Source organism: Neovison vison, chromosome 8, assembly GCF_020171115.1.
Source record: "Neovison vison isolate M4711 chromosome 8, ASM_NN_V1, whole genome shotgun sequence".
Classification (NCBI taxonomy): domain Eukaryota; kingdom Metazoa; phylum Chordata; class Mammalia; order Carnivora; family Mustelidae; genus Neogale; species Neogale vison.
The window spans coordinates 6493018-6515938 of NC_058098.1; the positions used below are offsets into that span (position 1 = coordinate 6493018).

Here is a 22921-nt window from a genome sequence, read left to right on the forward strand (position 1 = left end):
GAGCCCGACATGGGGCCCCGATCAGATGACCTAAGCCAAAATCAGGAGTTGGATGCTGAACCAACTGAGCCACCCAGGCACCCCGGAAAATATAGTAAAGTTTACAAAAGAAAACATTTCGCCACAGAGCTGGCCACATAGAAACATTTTGCTGATGTTTTCATGGATTTTTATTCCTAGGTGGACATTGTCATTTTTTAAAAAATTCAATTAGCCAACAATTAGCCAACATATCATTAGGCTCAGAGGTAGTGTTCAACAATTCATCAGTTGCATGTGACTCCCAGTGCTCGCCACATCACGTGCCCCCCCAAGGCCCATCCCCTCGTTACCCCATCCCCCACCCACCTCCTCTCCAGCCATCCTCAGTTTGTTTCCTGGAACAAGAGCCTCTCATGGGTTCCCTCCCTCTCTCATGATTTCCCATCCACTTTTCCTTCCCTTCCCCTATGATCCTCTGCACTGGTTCCTACATGCCACGTACGAGTGAAACCATGTAATTGTCTTTTTCGAACTGTCTTACTTCACTCAGCGTTATCCCCTCTGGTTCCATCCATGTTGATGCAAATGGTAAATATTCACCCTTTCTGCTGGCTGAGTAATATTCCATTTTTTCCCCAAAGATTTAACTGCTTGCAATCAGAACACTTTTCATGTTGTTCTTTAAAACAAGCCAGATTCCGGCTCCTCCACGCAGGCACTCGGGGGGGGGGGGGCGAGCCATGATCCCGTATGACGCCGTGAGGTCAGCCTCATCGGTGGGAGCCTTTCCTTCTCTTTGCATCGAGGCTGCACACGGAAGGAGCGGGGACACTAGGGAACTCTCGGTGGTGGCATGTGGCAATGGCACCAGCGTCCCCACCAGCTGGAGCAGCATGGCATTTCCAGGAACATGAGGGACACTCTGGAGGGGATGGTCGTGCTGGAGCTCAGGGCCATCTGCCGCTGCCTTGGGGTCTGCGGCCACACCGGAGACTGAAGGCAATAGGACAGGAGAAGAGCAGGCATATTTACTTACCAGAACTTTTCCATGTCACAGGAGCCCTCATAAGGAAATGAAGACCCAAAGGAGCAGTTAATGGAACACTTACACATTGAATCGGACAAAGCAGTAAATTACGAAAACCTGACGAGACAAAGGGATGTGGGGCTAGGACAGTTAATGGTGGAGAAAGAACCAGGAAGAGAAGGGTTATTTTTTTCTTGGTTAGATTTTTCTTGGCCTTGCCTCCTCACCCCTGGTGGTAAGAACGTTGTTTTCTGGGCACCTGGTTGGCTCAGTCAGTTAAGCACCTGCCTTCGGCTTGGGTGGTGATCTCAGGGGCTTGGGATCAAGTCCCCGTGTGGGCTCCCCACTTGGGGGGGGGTCTGCTTCTCTCTCTGCTCTTCCCCTGCCCATACTTTCTCTCTCTGTTTCTCACTCTCTCTCGCAAATGAATAAGTAAAAAATCTTTTAAAAAATGTTACTTTCCCCCTGGTAGAGCGAGGATATTGGGGTTTTGCATGCTGTGTTCAGTGGTGGGGTCAAGAGTGCCCTTCTTGTACCTCCTGGTTGTGTTCAGTGCCTTTAGCTCAAAATAATCTTTATGCCAAAGTGGCATAATTTGGGGAGCCATATTCTTCCCCCCTTTGCCACTTTTGGCATTCGGTGCAGGGACTGACTCACTGCGTGGCAGGATTTTGCTGTGCTTCTCACTAATGTCCTCCCCTTTTGCCTTAACATGTGCTGCTGTAACAGAATACCAGGGCCTGGGGGTGAGGGGCTTCCCCAGCGAACACTGATGTCTCCCAGTTTTGGAGGCTGCGAATTCCCAGAGGCAGGTGCTGGCAGATTTGATGTCCGCTGAGAGCTTGCTCCCTAGTTCATAGATGGCGGTCTTCTTGCCGTGTCCTTACGTGGTGGAAGGGGTGAGGGAGATCTCTGCGGACTCTCCTTAAGGGCGCTCATTCCATCCCTGAGGACTCTGCCCTCATGACCTAATCACCTTCCCAAGACCCACCTCCTAACGCCATCACTTTGGGAATTAGGTTCCAACATACGAATCTGGGGGGACCCACACCCTCAGTCCATAGTACCCTGGTTCTGGCTATTTTCTAAACTAATTCCAGGAGCCCTTCTAAAAATTTCCTGAGCTTCTCAGTAGCCTGTAATAGATATTTTTTCTTACCTAAATCAGCCTGGCAATTTCTGTTGCTTGCAACCAAAAACCCCGATTGATGCATTCCAGTTTTTTATATTGGCATCTAACTGAGTTATTTGTGTGTTTTTTAACTGGAATATAGCAAGCGTTTATTTGATCTGTTTGGGAACCCAACACCAGATCAGATGCTTTGATCTTCTCTGTACTGGGTGTTTCCTATTCAATGAATGGAGTACCCCCCACCCCCACCCATGAGATCTTTTGAACAGTGAATTAATTGTCCTCTAAAGAAAAAGTCCTCTGAATTCCTCCCCTCCTTCTTTTAGGGCATCTGAGATCGATCCCCCTTTTGATGATTTGAAGTATCTTTTCACAGATCTGAATATTTTTATCTGGTGATACTTGCCTCGTGGCTGCTTGTGGCTTTTTACTCTCCACTTAATGTATTCTGCTGGTTTCATGTTGTCAGATTTAGCAAATAAAAATTTAGGATACTGATATTGATATTCAGATAAACAATAAATCATGCTTTGTATACATCAGTCTTGAATACTGCAGGGGACATGGTCAGGCTGTTTTATTTGGCAGCCCTACGCTGACTCATGGCTTGTGGTCCCTCCTTAGGGTGGACTGTGTCACCGAGGAGCTGCACGGGGACTGCCCCCGCCAATGAGCAACACGCAGAACTATAGTTTTGAAACTCAGTCACACTTTCTCCCAAGTTGATGTGATCTGAGCAGTCCATGGTAGAAATTCCTTAAAGTTTCCGGCACATGGATGCTATCCTTTCTGTTTGCTAAGGTTGCTGATAGGGGACCGTGTTCCCATTTTTAAAAATTCTTTTGGCCATTTTTATTGCATCATGGAGAGACCCTATAGATTTGTGGTTATGGTGCCCTTGTACTGGGAAGTCCAAATTATTTAATACTTATATATTTTATAAAAACATGGTACACTTATACAACACACATGACACACACATACAAGGGCCAACTTTTCATTGAATCTGCAGGAATTTACATGGTGGGTGTTCCCCCCCCTTTTATTAGAAATCTGGAGGCTCCCGCCTTGGATTTTAAGCAGCCTGACTCTATCCACCACTCCTCAGGTTTCAAATCCAGCTCCCAAGTCATCCAGTCTACCTCATTCCTTCTCCTACACATCCTCCCCCACACAATTTAAGCATAAACACAAACAAAACCCCGGTGACATTGTTTTTGCCAATCTTCCAACAGGTGCCAAAAATAAATGAGAGAAAAAAAAACCAACCTCAATTTGGAAGTGTTCAGTAATTTCCCTTGATTTACAAAATTAAGAAAAAGCCATGTTCTTTGGAAAGTTTGACACTAATTTCTGTTGTTTTTTGACATATTCTGCCCTTCTAAGAGGAAAAAAAATATGGCTCAAAGTAACTCTTACAGACAGATGGAACATATTTTTTGTTTATTATAGAAAAAAATCAATAAACTTTCTCTTCTTCAGAATTCATTCGTGTCATTTGAAAAACTTACAGATACTAAGCAGAAATTCCAAAAGCCTTCATGTTACTGGGTGACTCTCTGACCCAGGGGAGAACATTTCTTTCTTTCTTTCTTAGAAGTGCTGCCTGAGGGCTTTCAAGGGAGATACTAGAAGGTTTGAAGAGCTATTTGTGTTTGATTATTTCTGAGTACTTTGTTTGGGTGGAGAGGGAAAGAAATCAGTCTAGGGAGGATAAACCATTATTTTTGTCATTAAAAAGAAAAAATATATATCTATATATATTCCCAGTAAAGCAAGTAGAGGTGAAAAATGATGATGCTGTTTAAATATTCAAATCCAGGAAGATTTAGTCACAGTTGTTCTAGAACAAATCTGTAGGGTCAGCCATTTTTAAGATGTACATTGATAACAGGTTAAAGACAAGAGTTAAGAGGTGAACATGGTTTGGTCCCTGCTCCCCTGGCCCACAGGGCTCAGTAGGGGTTGAAGACAGCCATTGCCAGTCTCCTAGTCAATATCCATGCTGGTTTTCCTACTAATAGAATAAGTTTGTTTGGGGTAGCAATGTATCCAGGAAAAAAAAAAAAAGTGCTTTTCTAGACTCCCTTGCAGCTAGGGGAAACAGGCAAGACAACCGTCAACAATAAGAGGGCAGTAGAATTTCCGGGGTGTGTGTGTGTGCATCTTTCTTCCCAACGGAAAATGCAAACTCATGAGAACGTTTCCCTTGTCCTTAGCTTTTCCCTTAATCCAAAGATACTTTGTGACAGGGGCAGCAAGGTGGATGCTAGAGCAAAAAGAAGGAACTGGGGTCCTCCTAGATTGACACCAGCCTTGGCTGTCTTCCTGTACCCCCCTATTTCTTGAAGCCATCTTTACTCGGGGGTTCTGGTCTCTTTAAATCTCTGATCTGCTCTGAGTCACTTTGACTTTCCCTGCTGCCCCCCACCAGCCAGAACAAATGCCCTGCTTGTGAGGAGCTCTGGCCCATTGGACCCCTGTGTCCCTGTAGCCCAACTCAGTCGCTGGAGCGACATATGTGTTCCCTGCTTCTGTCCACACTCAGGGAGCAGGGATGACACAGGGGTGAGGGGAATAGGGTGGGGACTGTCATTTTTTGAATTCTGCTTATTGCTTCTGCTCTGGGGGGAAAAAAAACCCACTGCCAGTTAGACTATGGAACAATGTACTTTTTAAAATGATCGATTGTATGACATACCCCCATTTCAGTGATATTAAAATGTGAAAAAATATGCATTTTAATATCAGTGAAATATATTCTTTCCAGTTTATGACCCATATTATTGATATGTGAATAATTCACAGTAAGGAAACCAAGGCTCAGAAAGTAACCTGTCTAAAGACAAAAAGCTGATCAGAATTTGGCCCCAGCTCCAAATGCTGAAGGCTTGTGGTATGGGTTTCATACCAGACTGCCTGTCTGCAAAAGCCGATGCGGGCTGGGATCTCTATACCAGGGTATGTGGTGTGGCAGCCTGTCCCTTCTCCTGGGTCTTGCCTTTGCCTCCTTTCTTGTCACCTAATGTCTCTCTCTCTGCAAGAGGGCTATGGGCACAGAAGCCCCTCCCCCACTCAAATTCCCAGGGACAAGTCAGCAGAGTAGCGCCTGTACGACGTTCAGGGGCAGGATCAGCCTGGCTCTGAGAGCCGTCAGGGATGCTGCGGCCCCGCCCAGTCTGTGGTCAGATGGGAGAATGGGTAGAAAGGCTGATGAGAGCATTGCACATATCATGAGAGTGCAACTCTCCTGGAGAATAATCTAGAAACACGTGGTAAAATCCTGACAATGTGCATGCGTCTTATACAGCAAACCCTCTTTAAGAATGAAATCTTGAAAAGAAAGAAAGCATCATCATTGCAGGTGAGATAAAGGAGAAAGAGACGCTCATCACAGTGTTATTTGTGATATTAAAAAGCCCAGAACCGGTCGCTGGGCGCTATCGTAGAGTGAAGTAAATCATGCTGCAAATATTAAAATGATGCTGTAGAATATTGTCTGTAGCAGTGGGGGGATGTTTTAATATGTCATTAAACTTAAAAATCCTATTACAGAATAGCTTGTGCAGTACGAGGCTGCGCATGCATTACAAGGTCAATGACACAGTTAAGAGTGTAGCTCTGGAGCCTGGCTGCCTGTGTTTGAACTGATTTCTGTCACTTACTAGCAGAGTAACTTAATTGGGCAAATGACCTCATTGGGCAGTGGTATTTCTTGCACCTGATGTCACGGAGTCATTCTTATCTGTTAACCCACATGGGTAATCACAGTCATAGTGACATATCACAACAATAGCTGACAATCTGACTCTTTAAGGTGTGAGGCACTGCTTTTCTTTTTTTAGGATTTATTTATGAGAGAGAGCTCGTGCACAGGCATGAGGGGGCTTGGGGTGGGGCAGAGGAATAGAATCCCTAAGCCAACTTCCTGTGGAGTGTGGAGTCTGATGCAGGGTTTGATCCTGTGATCTGTGAGATCACGACCTGAGCTGAAACCAAGAGCCCAACGCTCAACCAGCTGGGCCCCAGGTGCCCCGTGAGGCACTGTTTTAAACGCATTATAGGGCGCTCTTCTTTTGCTTTCTAGCTCCTGTCTCAAATTGTAATTCTATACCCATCTGTGTGTTTGTTTGTTGCCACCCTGGACGGGGAGCTTCACATGGTAATGTTTCTCTTGTTCAGCCTTTTAATTAACTTAGCGCGTAATATACTTTGTATCTAACCTGCCTGTTGGATGGATGGATGGATGGATGGATGGATGGATGGGTGGGTGGGTGGTGCATGTTATAGCTCAACTCTGGTTTCTTGAAAGGGATTTATACCCCTATGTTAATTTGCTCAGGCTGCTATAATAAAAATACCATAGATTTGGGAGGCTTGAACAACAAACATTGATTGCTCACAGTTCTGGAGGCTAGGACGTCCAAGAGCGAGGTGCTGGCAGATTTAGTGTATGATGAGAGCCCGCTTCGTGGTTCATAGCCACATACTCATCCCACTGTGTCCTCACTGCAAGCCTCCATCCTCATAACCTTACCACCTTCCCAAACCCCACTTGGCAGTACTATCACTTTGGGGGGTAGGATTCCAACACATGGATCTGGGGGGAGGCAAGCATTCAGTTTGTAAAAACTCCCTTCCTATAGAAGCATGTGTGTATGACAAATCCACACCCAAAGCATTCCTTGTATTTTTATGTGCACCTCCGTGTACACCTGCCATGGCCAGTAATTTGTGATCTGCTCGCTGCCTGGGCTCCTCTGTTGTTTAGTTCTGCTCCCTCTTTCCACTCTTACTTAGCACAGTCTCTTATGGTAGTAATTGTGCAGCATATGTTTGCTGCACTGGGACAGGAATCTGCTAGTTGACTGGGAGAGCTAATTTGATAAACGGATTGTTGTTAATGAATAGAAACAATGTAATGTGTCATTTTCCCCAGTTAACATGTTTGCATTTATACTGGATTCTTCTGTCATTAGAAAAATCTCCAGGGAGGGGCACCTGGGTGGTTCAGTCCAGGAAGCATCTGACTCTTTGATCTCAGCTCAGGTCTTGATCTCAGGGTCGTGAGTTCAAGCCCCATGTTGGACGCCATGCCGGCCGTGGAGCCTACTTGGGAAAAAAAAAAAAAAAAAGGAAAAAAGAAAAGAAAAATCTCAGGGGATTTGAATGATGGGAACGTGGGGTATTGAGCTAGATTACAGAATTTTTGAGATAGGTGTCTTTGGTAGCCTTTACGTCCTATGATGTAGGAAATGTCTGTCTAGGCATGAACCTTGGCCTAAATATGCAAATGAGAAATAATGAAGGCTGCTGTTGGCTGAGCATTTACTGTGTACTGGGCACCTTGCTAAGCATTTCATAAATGCACTAGCTCCCTTTGATTAATCCTTACAATACTCCTATAAAAACAGGATCATCATCCCCCCCCCCCCTTTTTTTTTAACGAGGAGGGAATCAAGGCAGAGAAAATAGGTAATTCCACCAAGGTCACACTCAGCTAATAAGGGACACAGTTGGGGTTTGAATCCAGTCTGTCTAATTCGACATCCTCATAAGTGGTCCCTGTGCTTACTGCCTCCCAACAGATTGTAGGGTTGTGCTGCCGTGTTCTATGGTGATGCAGTTGGATGGTGGCACGGCGCCGTTCGAGCAGGGAAGAGAATACAAGACTGACACGGAGCCCGCTGTAGCCAAGCAGAGCATTAATGCCTACCCAGTGGGGGGCTTACTGGCAAAGCGCCAATGGAGGGAGGCACTGGAGTCAGCTGGGGGCCCAAGCAGTACATCACCAACACAGAGCAAAGGCAGGGTGGGGCAGAGTTAGAATGTTTGTGCTGATGGAAGAAATGGAAGGAGTTTATAATTTTAATTTAATTTTTTTCTGGATGGGTTGGAGTAAAGACAAGGACCCTCTTGCTCTCTCCCTCCACAGCCTGGCCTTAGGTCTAGATGGCAGGGTACTTTGAAGGTTAATTTTTCCATCCTTGACCTGATTTTCAGGTTTAGACAATGCTTTTAAAAATAGAAGAGTGGGGCATTTCTTCTCCAGTTCTTGAAAGTAAATAATTAAAAGCATTAGGCAGTGTTTGTCCTTGGCATTCAAGGAAAGCTGTGAAGAGGGTGAGTCTGGAAATAAAGAATTTGTCTTAAACACTGAATATTTAAATGTTTAATTCTCTAAAGTGATGGATTTGTTTTAGTGACAGGATATTATACTACAGTTCTTGGCTGAACTTGCTGTCATTGTTGCATTCATAAATTAATTTATTATTTGGAGTGGTTTTGAAAATAAGCTAGAATGCCAACTAGCCACACAGGGAAGGAGTGATGGTTTGGGACACGTGTTGACAAATGTTTGCCCAAGGCAATGCCATTCTTGAAAGGAAGTTACACTTTAATTAAAAGCTATGCCTTCTATATCCCAACATTTGATTGTTTGTCTTTAATGGAAATTTAGATAAAGGAGTTTGTTAATTATATTTCTGTCTCCCAAAGTGGTCCTTTTCCATTTGCTTTTGTTATCATGGCTTTTTCTAATTTCACTTAAGTAATGAGGATATATCAACTATTCCAAGTTACAGTAGCAAACACTTAATAATTACTAAAAACAGTTTACTAATTAATACAACTATCCGACCTCAGAACTGTGTTTTGAAATTATATGCATTGTTCAACCCCATTAGTGCTATTCATTTTGATTTCAGATAAGTAGAAAAGATAATTTTTTCATTCAAAAGAGGTTCACTTTCAGTAGAGTACTAAATGTTTGACAAGTAAAATGTAAAATAGCATAGTATCATATGCAAAACACATGGGCATTTCAGATGTTTCTTTTAAAAACACATAGGACTGGCACGTAGGTGGCTCAGTTGGTTGAGTGACTGCCTTCGGCTCAAGTCATGGTCCTGGGATCGCCTTCCACATCAGGTTCCCTGCTCCGTGGGAAGCCTGCTTCTCCCTTCCCTCAGCTGTTCCCCTGCTTGTGCTTGCTCTGTCTCTGTCAAATAAACAAATAAAATCTTAAAAAAAAAGAAATGAATATATGTGTTATATAAAACACAAGAGAATATTTAAATTAGTATACAGAAAAATACCAAAAGAGAAAAATTCAAAAATTTCATCTGTAAAGACATGTCTACAACTGTTTTTTACATATTTAAATATACTGTTTTTATATGTATACTTGGTGTCTAGATACACATATATTTATATGATCAGATGTATTAGTGGAGATCATACTATATATGCATTCATTATATATATATATATATATATATATATGTATATATATATATATATATATATATTCAATTTTGGCTTTTGCTAGTTCTTTCTTGTTTGCTTCCCCCCCCCACAACCTTTTAATCTACCATGACTAATTCTATCAGAGATGGTTCTCTGGTGGCAAACAACAGAAACCTATTTCAACTAATGTAACCCAACAGGGAATTTATTTGAAGGGTTGTTGAATGCTCAAAGGGTTGAGGAACTAGATTTAGAAAGGAGAGGGGTTTAGAAAGTTCAGAAGTTGTCCAGAAGGGCAGAAACAGCTGCCCCTTCTGCAGTGAATGAACTCCAGGGAACCTGAGTCTTTTTTTGTCACTAATGAGAAAAATTTCAGGGAAAGTGTGCCCCGTTGGCTAGATTTAGGTGATGAGTCTTCCCTTTAGCTGGAAGTGGGAAGGTTCTGGAGACACTGATCAACAGTGTCCAAAAGAAAAATGAGAATCTCCTTTAGAGGAATTCAAGATCAATCACCAATGGCCAATGATCTAATCAATTGTGCTCAAATAATAAAATTGCCATTAAAAAACTGTAAAAGACTGGGTTTAGGGAATTTCTGGGTTGGTGAACACATCGGTGTGCCCAGAGAGAGCATGTAAGCTTTGCACACCTTCCCCCATACCTTGCCCTACATATTGTTTCTGTTTGTCTGTTCGTGAGTTGTATCCTGCATAATAAACCCACACTTGTAAGGTGAAAAAAACAAAACAAAACAAAACAAAAAACAAACCAGGAGTTGTTTCCAAAGGAAGATGGAGTGAATAGGATGTCCAAACACACCAAATATTTACCACCATGATTTTATAACTTTTTTGGGGGGGGTCATTTTGATATTTTCAATGAGATTTTGAACTTCTTTATGATAGTGATTCTCAACCTGAGGTGGTTTGATGCCCTAGGGAACATTTGGCAATGTATGAAGACATTTTGGATTGTCCGGCTGGGGGCATTACTACTGGCGTCTTGTGAGTGGAGACCAAGGATGCTGCTGAGCATCTCACCATGCTGTTGCCCACAGTAAAGGATTATCTGGTCTTAACTGTCAACAGTCCTGACGTTGAGAAACCTTAGTCCAAGTCAGGGTTTGTATTTTACTCTTCTTCAATCCCTGTATGTCCTAGGAGACAATTAAGCATAGTGGACCTTGGCCCATAGGGGAGTTTAGAGACCCCTTTCTGGCACTTTTCCATTCCCATCTTTACCTCCAAGGAAGAGAAATACATCAATAGATATATCATCACATATGGAACCTGGAATTCTTTTTTTATTCCTTATTTAAACTCCATGTAGTTAACATATAGTGTACTATTAGTTCCAGGGGTAGAATTTGGTGATTCATCAGTTGCATATAACACTCAGTGCTTATTCCATCAAGTGCCCTTGTCCATTACCTGGTTACTCCTCCCCCTCCCCTCCCCTCCAGTAACCCTCACTCTGTTTCCTAGATTTCAGAGTCTCTTTTGGTTTGCTTCTCTCTCTATTTTCATCTTATCTTATTTTTCCTTCCCTTCCCCCTATGTTCATTTGTTTAGTTTCTTAAATTCCACACGTGAGTGAAATCATATGGTATTTTTCTTTCTCTGACTGACTTATTTTGATTAGTATAATACTCTCTAGTTCTAGCAACATCATTGCATATGGCAAGATTTCATTCTTTTTGAGATATCTATATATATCTATATCTATATCTATATATATATATATATATATATATATATCACACCTTCTTTATCCATTCATCTATCAATGGATGTCTGTGTTCTTTCCGTATTTTGGCAATTGTGGACATTGCTGCCATAAACATTGGGGTGCATGTGCCCCTTTGGATCACTATGTTTGTATCATTTAGATAAATACCTAGTAGTGCAATTGCTGGGTCATAGGGTAGCTCTATTTTTAACTTTTTGAGGAACCTCCTTACTGTTTTCCAGAGTGGTTGCACCAGCTTGCATTCCCACCAACAGTGTAGGAGGGTTCCCCTTTCTCCACATCCTTGTTAATTTTAGCCATTCTGACCAGTGTGAGGTGGGATCTCATTGTGGTTTTGATTTGGATTTCCCTGATGCCAAGTGATGTTGACCATTTTTTCATGTGTCTGTTGAGCATTTGTATGTTTTCTTTGGAAAAATATCTGTTCATGTCTTCTGCCCATCTCTTGGCTGGATTGAATTTTTTTGTGTGTGTGTTGAATTTGATAAGTTTCTTAGAGATTTTGGATACTGGACCTTTATCTGACAAGACATTTGCAAATACATTCTCCCATTCTGTAGGTTGCTTTTTAGTTTTGTTGACTGTTTCCTTTACTGTGCAAAAGCTTCTTACCTTGATGAAGTCCCAATAGTTCATTTTTGCTTTTGTTTCTCTTGCTGGAATGGTTAATGAAATGAAAGTTATACTCATCAGAAAAGGGAGAGATCAACATTGACCAAAGTAATCCAGGGTTTTTCTGAATATGATGGGTACAGGTTAGCTCCTGAATGATCAGAGAAATTCAGAGTGGAGAGCAAAGGGGTAGTAGGGAAGGAATGGAATTCCACTTGTGTAGATAGACTGTCACTAGAGATGTGGCAGAGGACATGATTATAGAATGAATCAGGGTGGCATGGGCAAGGTAATATATTGGCAGAACATTGAGAGGAAGTTCTAAGTAAGGCAGAAGATGAAATTCTAGTGACTTTAGGAGTCAGAAGGTGGCCTAAGTGTGGGGGGTTTGACAATGAACAGTGACAACGTGGGGATTGCCTGCCCTGTCTACACCTCTTAGAAGCTGTTTTGTCCTAAGAATATGAACTCAGTGTTTCTAGATTTTCTGAGTTTTCAAGGGAAGCTGGAAATTTGGATTTCATTTCAGATGAACCTGAAACTCAAAAAGGTTGGCCTCAAATATGAGCACACATCAGGATCACCTATAGGGCTTGTGAAAGAACAGAATTCCAGATCACATTCCCAGAATTCCTATTTCTGGGATGGGTCTGAGAACTTTTATTTCTGGTGAGTTTCCCAGATGATGCCTATGTGGCCAGTTTAGGGACAGCATTTGAGAGTCACTGAATTAGATCAAAACAACACAAACCAAACAAGAAGTAAGCAAAGATTGTTACTGAAATCATTTGGAAACTCCTTAGTAGTCAAAAGTAGCTGGTTATTTATTCATTTATGAGAAAAAATGCGTGGCGGGGTGGGGGTAGGGTTTGGGAGGCAGGGCAGAGGGAGAGAATCCTATGCAGTCTCCAAGCTCAGCGAGGAGCCAACCCAGGGCTCGAACTCACGACCCTGAGATCATGACCTGAGTCGAAACTGAAAGTCGGAGGTTTAACTGATGGAGCCACCCATGTGCCCCCAGATAGAGCTATTTTTAATTACAATTTTAAGATGTGCCTTTAATTTTCTTTTCCCCTAGACACATAAGGTCATTTGGTTTATATGAAGAAAAACAGATCCATTGAGTTGTCCAAGATCCCATAGCCACTTTGTGGCCAAGCTCATAGTACTTCCCTCTGCTTACAACATCATGCTGCCTCTGCTGAATGGGCGACAGGGAGCCATTCTGGGGCCATGTTACAGAAAGCATCCTGGGAGGAGAGTCATGTTGTAGGAACCCAGCAGATGGCTAGAGGGTAAGGGCAGCCGTCCTGGTGCTTTCTACTACAGCTAAGCTTTCAATGAAAATGGGATTAGTACCCTGGTTCTGAGATGCCGTTTTCCCCTTATGGGCAAAAATGGCATCCTTGGGCTTCTGGGGACACACTCAGATCCCTTCTCATAAACACCAAGAAGACAGCAGAGGTTGAATGTCCTGCTTTTGAACAGAGGTTGAAGCTGAGAACCGGGGACCTTAGAGAGATTGATTCCAAAGTAGAAGTTCACCTTTCACCAAGGTGAGTATTAAAGGAAAAAACAGAACGAGGATTTGTCTTTGAGAGGCACCCTTTAATAAGGCAGACCATCTGGTTCCCTGATTTAAAAGATCTTTCCTCGGGGCCCTTGGGAAAGCATGTCTCTCACTTGCTTTGCTTTGGCTTCCCATGGTTTAGGAGCTGCCCAGTGGAGAATTATCCAATACCACCTTCCACACTCCCTCAGACACTTGACAGCACTTCTCTGCTCTGAATTAATACTGAGAGAGCAGAATCCTTATTGCTACAAGCCCCAGCAGTACATTCATGGTTGCCTGCCTCCGTGTGTTGCTGCCCGAAAAGTCATTGTCCATCTGAGAACAAATTCTCCTCCCCTTCCCTCTTCCCCATTTCTTCCCTCCCTCCCTCTTTCCCTCCCTTTCTTGCCCCCTCCCTCCCTGCCTTCCTTCTTTCTTTCCTATATACATTCGGTAGACTTTCCTGAGCAATGGCTCCTGCAGGGGTGAAGAGGGACGTGTAAGGCAGACTCACTAGCCTCAAAGAGCTCTTGGTCTGTTAAAGAACTTTACACTTGATCCTGAATACTTAACATGCAAGAAAGACATGCAAGTATTAAGCAGAATCCAGTCTTTTCTACCATATGACCTTCGCATTTTATAGAGTAGTATTTTTTGTTGTTATTTCAACCTATAGTTATTGAGTTCTCGTCTACTGCATGCTTGAGATATTGAAGGGAACATGACCAAAACAGGCTCCTGATGGGAATGGGTGAGAAAATAAGTTAAAACAAATGAACAAGACTTGCAGACCCAGAGTAGCGGTGTAAGAGAATAGACACCTGTAGGAAGGATGGCTGGGAAGAGAGGCTCTTTGGATATGGTCAACTTGGGTGACTTTCCTGAGGGATTGATAGTGGACTGGGACCAGCAGACCAGGCACGCCAGGACCTTGCTGTCCAGACAGTGGAAATAGCAAATGCATGATTCCCCAAGGCAGACGTGCGGGCAAGCTGAAGGAGCTGAGAGCAAGCCCATATGTCTGGAGCAGTCACCAACTTCAGGGGAATAATATGTGGGGTTGGGGGGGAGACTGACAAAAGCAGAGACCAGATCGTTGAGTCTGACAGACCTTGGAAAAGGGCTTAGATTTTATTCTTACTGTAAAGAGAAAGAGCCATCGGAGAATTTTGAGCCACAGAGGTGACTCTGGCCAAATATATTAAGAAGGTTCAGGTGTCCTGGGAATGTCCAGATATGATTTCACCAACATAACCTATGTATGTGTTTAATTATACCCGTTGAATCGACTGCCTTTTTATATAAACAGAGGATGACCGCTGAGCCCTCCTTGAGATCAAACCTACTCTGATTTCATTCTTCCCAAGAAATATTATGGAATATTTATCCCAGAAAAATTTTTAAGGGAATCGATTTGGGCCATTGACAGTTTTATCTGAAGGTTGGCTTTCAGAATGTGTGATTTCTCTAGGCATCCCCTGGCCATGATAATTTTCCAGGGAAAAAAGAAAAGCTAAAATTACCTTGAATCAGTCATCTTGTTGATCGAAAGGCCTTCTTCATGCCTTCCTTAACCCCCAGTTCTCTTAGCTACTGTAGGTATGGCCTGTGGTTTTCTTGCAGTATTATTAGAGCAAAGCCCTTAAAACTCCCCTTTCCTGTCTCCCTCAGCTAACTGTTTGATATTGGGTATCAGTGGGCGTAGTATCCCTTATCCTAATACTCCTTCACTACTTGATTTGAATTACTTGGTTTTGCAGACAACGAAAAGATTGGAAGATGAAGACAAGGTCCGGGGAAAAAACAAGTTACATCTTGTCATGTCATAGTCCCATAGCACGCTGGGAAATAAGCTAGTCAAACCCTTCCCAATAAATGTTAAAGGTATTTCCCCTCTGTGGCCCACTGCTCTTTACTGGTCTCTTATTTTTGCACCACTGGCAAAAAAAAAAAAAAAAAAAAAAAAAGGCAAAAAGAGAGTGTGAGCTTGCTGTTTTCATTTTATGGGCCAGTATTTGCAAGGCGTGTCTTCATGACCTTGACAGATAGTCTACCCAGTGGAGACAGGAGTCTGGTTCGTTTCCCAAGAGCCTCCAAGGGGTTTTTGTGTCTAAATTCCAAATCTTGCCCAACTGTGAGCTCAGACTTAACTCCTTATGCAAAATAACTGCTGAACGAAAATGGTATTTGCACCAAGTCCTCTCTAAATTCAAGCAAAATACACCATAGAATTTTGAAGGAAGTGTTGATTAAGAAGTGACAGGAGAGATTTGTGATAATGAAGGAAGGAACCACAGTTGTTTGGAGACCCGCCAGCTTCTTGCAATTAATTTTGCTCAGAAGTCAGCAGGATGCCCTCCTCAGGCTTGCAGACTGAGTGGGCATTTTGCCTCCCAGATTGGCTGGGAGTTGGTTGGGTGTTTGAATTTAGGAATGTCCCCCACCTCCTTTACCCCAGATTTCTAAAGCAACCATGGTTTCATATGGAAAGCGAGGGTCCTTTTTCTCCCTGTCCATGGAGTGAAATAAGAAGGAGAAAATGTATCAATAGAACAGTGGTCTCATCTGGAGGCCCCCTCCTCTGTCATCGTGCCTCAGGTGTAGAGCGGGAGCATGGGTTGCGAATGCGAAGGGAGTCATTTCCGAATGCACGGATAGGCCCACCGTGCTCAGTAGACACAGCATCATACATCTGCCCGATCAGCTCCAGGCTGGCTGGGACCGCACCCGCGAGGACCTCCGTGAGCTATTTAGATGAACTATTTGGCCGTGATTATGAATAAGAAGAGGGGTTTGTGCTAAAATCAGTGGGTGAGTTTGTTACAGAACAGAGTAGTTACACAGCATCAATAGATCTCCCCATAGCTTACTTTTATAAAGGGACAAAAGACACCTTTAAAGCAAGGGAGTCTCCCAGAAACTACCGCCATGAGATCCAAGGTAACATCACCGATAGGATGTCTTGAGAAAGACACATGATTTCTCTCTCTCTCTCTCTCTTTCTTTGAAAAGATCTTATTTATTTATTTGAGAGAGAGAGTGAGTAAGAGAGAGCACGAGAGGGTAGAAGGTCAGAGGGAGAAGCAGACTCCCTGTGGAGCTGGGAGCTCGATGCGGGACTCGATCCCAGAACTCCAAGATCTTGATGAGAGCTGAAGGCAGTGGCTTAACCGACTGAGCCCCCAGGTGCCCACGTGATCTCTTAAACAGCAGGTGCCTGTAACTGGAATCTAATCGCGAGCAGGTAATCTGACAGACGGAAATAGAGGGGATCAGACGGACGGAAATAGAGGGGTATTCGACAAAACAGCTGTCCCATGCCCTTGGAAAACTCTCAGAGCCGTGTCTGTTCCAGATTGAGCACGCTAAAGAGACAAGACGATTAAACGCAGGGTATGACCCTGGCTTAGATCCTGGGTCAGAAAAGAAAAAAAAAAAAGGCCAAAGTATGTTATTGGGACAACTGGTGACGTTTGAATATGGAATATCTATTAGCTCTTAGATATTTGGTAATATATCAATCTTAATTTCCTGAATTCAGTTATTGTATTGGAGTTATGTCAGGTAATGTCCTTATCCTCAGGAGCCTCGATACATCAGCTGAGGATGTATTGAGGATGAGCTGTTCAGCAAAATAATAATAATAATAGTGTCTGTGGCAGTCATGCACGCACCTGTACATGTTGGCACACTCGTACACAGAGACAGCAAATGGGACAGCAGTAGGGATTTAGACGAGCAGCGTATAGCGTGCTATTTTAGAAGATGGGGCAGTAGTTTGGCAATTTTTCTGTAGGTTTGCATTATTTCAAAATGAGAAGTCAAAAAAGCGGCAAAGAAAGAGGGGATTGGAGAAGAGGACAAGAGAGCTTTGGAGACATTTGAGGCCCATTGTAGACCCTTGTAGATGCTGAACCCCTCCGCCCCCCTAATCTGTGCTCAGAGACCCCATCCTGGTCTACATGAGAGACCCCATTCACCATTTGTTAAGTTCAGATCACCTGTAGTTGCCTTCAAATCCACTGAGACAAAACAGTGGGTAGAAGGCAGGGTGTGCTTATGAGTTTGGAAGGTCAGTGCATAGAGCAACAGAGAAAGTTCCTTTAGCTCAGCAGCTCCCTCAGTGTGAACCCCATCATGATGGACTTGCTAGGATTTCTAAAGCGTCTGGTTTCCTTTGGAGATATCCCATCGACCACCCTTTTCCTTAGATAGTTCTCTGTTCAGTGTTGCCAGGGCCCGACTAACTAACCAATTAACCAACCAACCCAGGGCTGTTTTTTCTTTTCATGATAGCCGAAGCTCATCTTTCTATCATCCTAAACTGGCCTTTGATTTGTGAGAGGAATAGTCTTCCTGCTCCAAACTTCCAAAAAAAAAAAAAAAAATCAGGAAATAATGAAGAAGCACAAAATTCCTATCTTCAAAAATCTTCAACTTACCATATTGATTTGATGACAGTTTTGCTGGGAAGTTGGAGGCGGGACAGAAAGCCATTGTGGAAGAGATTATATGCAAGCATTTTCCTGAGTTGGGGATTTTCCAAAGTCTGAGAAGGAGGGAAAAGACATTAATTAGTTAAATTTTATTAAATGCAGTTCCCATTTAGCCATTCTATTTTTCATTTACGTTTATGTTGCTTTGAAGATCTCCATTCCATAAAGCCATTTAAAAAATGTTTCCTCTGCATCATTATCCTCAGAGGGGCTGCCCCGTATCTCTCTCTAATAGCCTCTGGTTTATAAATGAGTGTCTGGTAACAACCACTAGACTGTACCCTACCAACGAACTTCTAATAGCTGGAATTTGGTTCTTTAGAAGTAGGGGGTAGAGTGTAGCTCTGGAGGGAGGCAAGTTTTGGGGGAGTGACTAACATAAACTCCCATGAGGCAGCTTTTGGGTTTTCTCAAAGAGCGATGCTGGGACCTGTGTTAGTGCCGTAACCAATGTATATCGAATGTTTGCAACTTCACGTAGTTCCTTCCCAGAATTGTAGCCTAAAGTTCTTTGAAAATCCCTTTCCTTTCCATTTGTCTCCCCTGTACCTCTACCGCTCACTGTGTTTTTGTTGTTGTTGTTGTTGTTACCTAGTAGTTTATTTTTATTATATTTTATAAATAAGGATTTATTTGTGATGAATCAGGGATGGGACGGAATCTATCTCTGTACTATAGACCATTTGTGAAGCACTTTGGGAATTCAAGGCTTGGTTTGTGTTAAATGTTTTGGAAATTCTATCTTCATCTCTTGATTCTGTTTGTTTCGGGAAATACCAATTGTATTCTCTCTTCTCTGTACACTTGTCATCTTAACTTCTCAGGTCCCAAAGCAGAGCACAGCTTCTGACCAACCCGCACACTGAGCCACACTGTTGCTTCCCACAGCTGAGTGACTTTGAGGAGGGTACTTGCCACCTTGAACTTTACTTTTCTCTGCAATATGCAAATAATACTAAGTCAGAGAATTGTCTCAAGGACCGGGTGAGATATTATGTGTCTAATACTTAGCATACAATGTGTGCTCAATAATTATTAGCTGTCATTTCCATTCAGAATGTAGTTGACTTCTTTTTCAATGGGTCCACACATAAAAATAAATCAGTTAATGTGACTATTGTCAAATACTTATTTCTGGTAGGTCTACTCTCCTCCGCTTCACTGCCATGTACCGCCTCACAGGTTGTACACTGCCCAAATTTAACAGTTATTGTTCACTTAGATGATGATATATACAGTCAAGGTGGAATTGTACATAGCACCAGGTCCTCATTCTCTGTTAATCAATTAATAATACCAGTCTTTAAATAAAAGGAAAAATATGTGGTGGGATCAGAAATAAATACCTCAATGGTTTTGTAGATGGGTTTTCTTTATTATTATTAAAAGATAAAATGAAATTATGAATAGGGAGCTAAGCGGCTTAAATATTATCATACTATTTCAAATATTAGGTGTCATCATTATGATTACTCAATTAAGAACATTTATCCAATTGAGGAAGCTTAATAGATTCTGGAATCTAATTTTAAGTCACGTCACAAATAGAAAGCACTTACTGAATGATTTGGATGGTTAAATGTTAGGAGAATGAGTAAGTGGTTCCTTGATCCACACTTCTCTCTCATTATTCTCCCTTGGATTTCTAGGTAATCTATTAGAGCTATCAGAGACAAAAATTCATCGGGACAAAACTGGATGGGAAAGGGGTAAAATGATAACATGCTGAGGAAAGTCAGTATCTGCTTATTTATCAGATAACAGGGAAAACCATTAATCTCCTGTGCATGACCATGAAATGGGATAAATAACAAAATGACAGTTTTATGAAGTTAAGCCTGAATCACATTCATCCTGTATCTTCTAGACATGCCCTAGATGTTTTGCAGTCAAATTACTGTTTTAGTCCACTTCAGGGGCAATGATTAGCATATTTATTGGCTAATGATGAGCTATCAAATTATCAGCCACTGGTCAGAAACATGTTACTTGCCAGGTCCGTGGTGAATAGCCGGGAGCCAAACAGATGGCTCTCGGCTCTGGAATGCCAACAGGCTTGTTGGAAGGCTCTGACTTTGCCCCTGACCCAGAGCAGCTGGAAAGAAGGATTTAAGGAGAAAAAACAACCTTACGACAGAAAAATCAATTTGCATAAACAAGATGGACTTCTTATTGGGGAGGATAGGGAAAAAGCAGAATCACTGGAGAGAGAGAAAGTAAGAGAGAGAAAGTGAGATCGAGAGAGAGAAAGAGAGAGAGAGAGAGAAGAAGTGGGCAAAGAGAGGTAGCGAAGGAGAGAAAGAGAGAACGCGCATGAGAGAAAGGAAGAGAGAGAGCACTTTGAGTTTTCAGTTTCATATTGGAGCTTTTCTTTAAGCTTTATCTTTGAAATAATGATAAAAGGACTTTGGCTGTGCAAAACCATGTGAATTGAGAAAGAAGCAGGAAAGGCTGAAAGAAGTGGGGGTATTGAACCTGGTTCAGCAAAGCCCTTGAGGAGGCGCGCCAGCAGAGCGGTGATGTCTGCAGTCTGGCCCCGTAGAGAAGGCGGTCAGCCAGATTCCGCCTGGTGTCAGAAAGAAGCTCAAGAACCCTGGGTAAAAAATTGCAGAAGGGCAGATTTGAACACCAGCTGAGGAATTCCCCCTTCTTTCTCTGTCTTTCAGAATTATCTGAAATGAAATGAGATTGCTCTGCGGGAGTAAAGGGATGCTTGCAGACAGAGAGACATTTAAGCAAAGCCTGGATCGTCCATAATTAATACATGACTACTGACCTCCCGAAATGGGATTCTGAGATACACCAGACTCTGCTCACGGATGCCCCTGTCCTTGTGAAAAGTTTATTGTTGGGAAATCTCTGATATTTCCCCCCAGCTTTATTTCAAATCATTAGGCTGCACCAATCATTCGTTTCAATAATTTCTCCACCAAGTTTTATAATTTATGTAAGCAATGGCAATTAAAAGCTGTATTGCTTGTCCTCTTGCTTAGTTTGCTTATACTCAAAACAAATTTGTGCTAATTTTTCAGTTATCGTACAATACAGACTGCTAGCTTCTAGTGTCAGACAAGAACAACACTTAGGTCTTCTGTTAATCTGTCACGTATTTACTTACTCCTGTGACATATAAATATATTTGGGGGGTGGGGTCCAAATAGACCTCGGGGCAGAGACCTTTCTTTATATGAACCTATTTGCTGAGAAATGAGTTTGATAAGTGTCTTCACACCAGTGGCCTAGAAGGTAGAATATAACATAAAGTTAACCAGATAATATGCTAATATATCAAATTAATGCCTGTGCATCCTCTTCCAAATATATTTCATAATACAGCAGCAGGGCACAGTTACATAAATATCTACAGATCAATGTGTGAGAAGAATCACATTTTAATGCAAAAAGTTTATCTCTTTTAAAAGCTTTTTGCATCTCTAACGATAATAGCTGTATTTTGTATTTGTTTGTTTTCTCAGTGCTCTGGAGTTTTTGAGGAACCCTTGGCTCTTCTGTTATTTTTGATGAAAAGTATTGCTCAGCCACAGGTTATAACTTCCAAACTGAAAACAGGTCACCCTGTAATTTAAAGGAAACAAACAAAAAAGTTAATACAATACAGTGCTGGAGGAAAATGTCTCAGACCTTAATGGGCATCAGCTGATGGGCCCGATGGCTGTCTCCTGCAGGTACTCAGGGGTCCGGGCTGGACCTGCTGGAATCAGTTTACAACTCGAATCAAATAAAAAGATCAGGAAGATGAGGAGTGGGGGTGGAGGGGGGTGGGAGGTGGCAGTCTTGGGATTTAAAATGTTGGTACTTTTTCCCTTTTGAGTAGAAACTATTAAAGCCCTGTGAAATCTTCCGACAGTCCAGATCAAGAGAGAAAATTCGTATATATATATTTTTTAAGTCATTTTACGATACATTTTCAGCCTGGGGCACCTGGGTGGCTCAGTCGGTTAAGCAGACTCTTGATTTCAGCTTAGGTTGTAATCTCTTTGCTCAGGGTGGAGTCTGCTTTTCTTTCTCCCTTTGCTCCTCCCCACTGCTCACGTGGGCCGGCTCCCTCTCAATCAAATAAATATATAAATAAAATCTTCTAAAAAATGCATTTTCACCCTATGACATTTCTTAAAATGTCCAAATTCTCAATATTTTTAATATCTACACTCTGAATACTAAACCATGAGCCTTATGACTGAGTTGGTCTGATTTGTGGATTTACTCAGGAAGGAGGAGGCTATATTACAAGCTCAAAATGACTTTCACACATGAGAAGCCATGGGTGCCTGCCCACATGGGGGGCAGAGGTTAGCCTGGTGGGTGGTGGTGTTTGTTTCCTTTCGACTTTTTCCTTTCTTTTGGGGGGATATTATGAACTTGTTTTTGAGTAATTTTGAAAGTTCAGAGAATAATATAACAACTGTATTTTGTGTGTAGCTATTGCGTATTGTGACATAATGCTATGTAGTTACTCTCTGATTTTGGTAATGTTGAGATGTATTGATTTATGTTACTCATTTTAGTAGCTTCATAATGCCCCATTATGTGAGTATACCATGATTTATATATCTCGATCACTACAGATGGATGTGTAGGTTATTTCCAATTTTTGACTATCACAAAAAATAACTCTTCAATCAGACTTCCCATCTAGACTATATATATCAGAAGGGAATTGTGGTGTCCAAGCCTACATGCTTGTAAATTGTCCTCCAAATGTCTCAGCATTAGTTGATTGGAATACCCCTCTCTCCACACACTTACAAGTACCTGGGGTTCACTTTCTTTTATCTTTAACAGGAGGTAGATGAATTTGAAGTCACTGATTTTCTCTCCAGGTATAATGCTCTGTGACAGAATGCTTCATTTGGGATCAATGCCCTCTCCTCCTCTCCCCTTCTCCCCCCTCTCTCTTCCTCTTCTCTACGCCTGTCCTCCTTCCTCCTTTTCCTTCCTCTCTCCTTCCCCCTCCTTCCTTTCCTTCATCTCCTTCTTCTCTCTCCTTCTGTTTTCTTCTTGTCTACTTTCACATCCATACCCATGGCTTCAGTTGCCAACTACATGCCGAAGACAACCAGAAATCAAGAAAAGATAGGGTTTCAGTGAGAAGGTGGTCAACT

At 42.4% G+C, this 22921-nt stretch overlaps 1 pseudogene; it reads right to left on the reverse strand.

Annotated features, from left to right (window-relative positions):
* Positions 1-625: 625 nt before the first annotated feature.
* The window catches only part of LOC122915852, a 56929-nt pseudogene continuing 34633 nt past the window's right edge, over positions 626-22921 (reverse strand).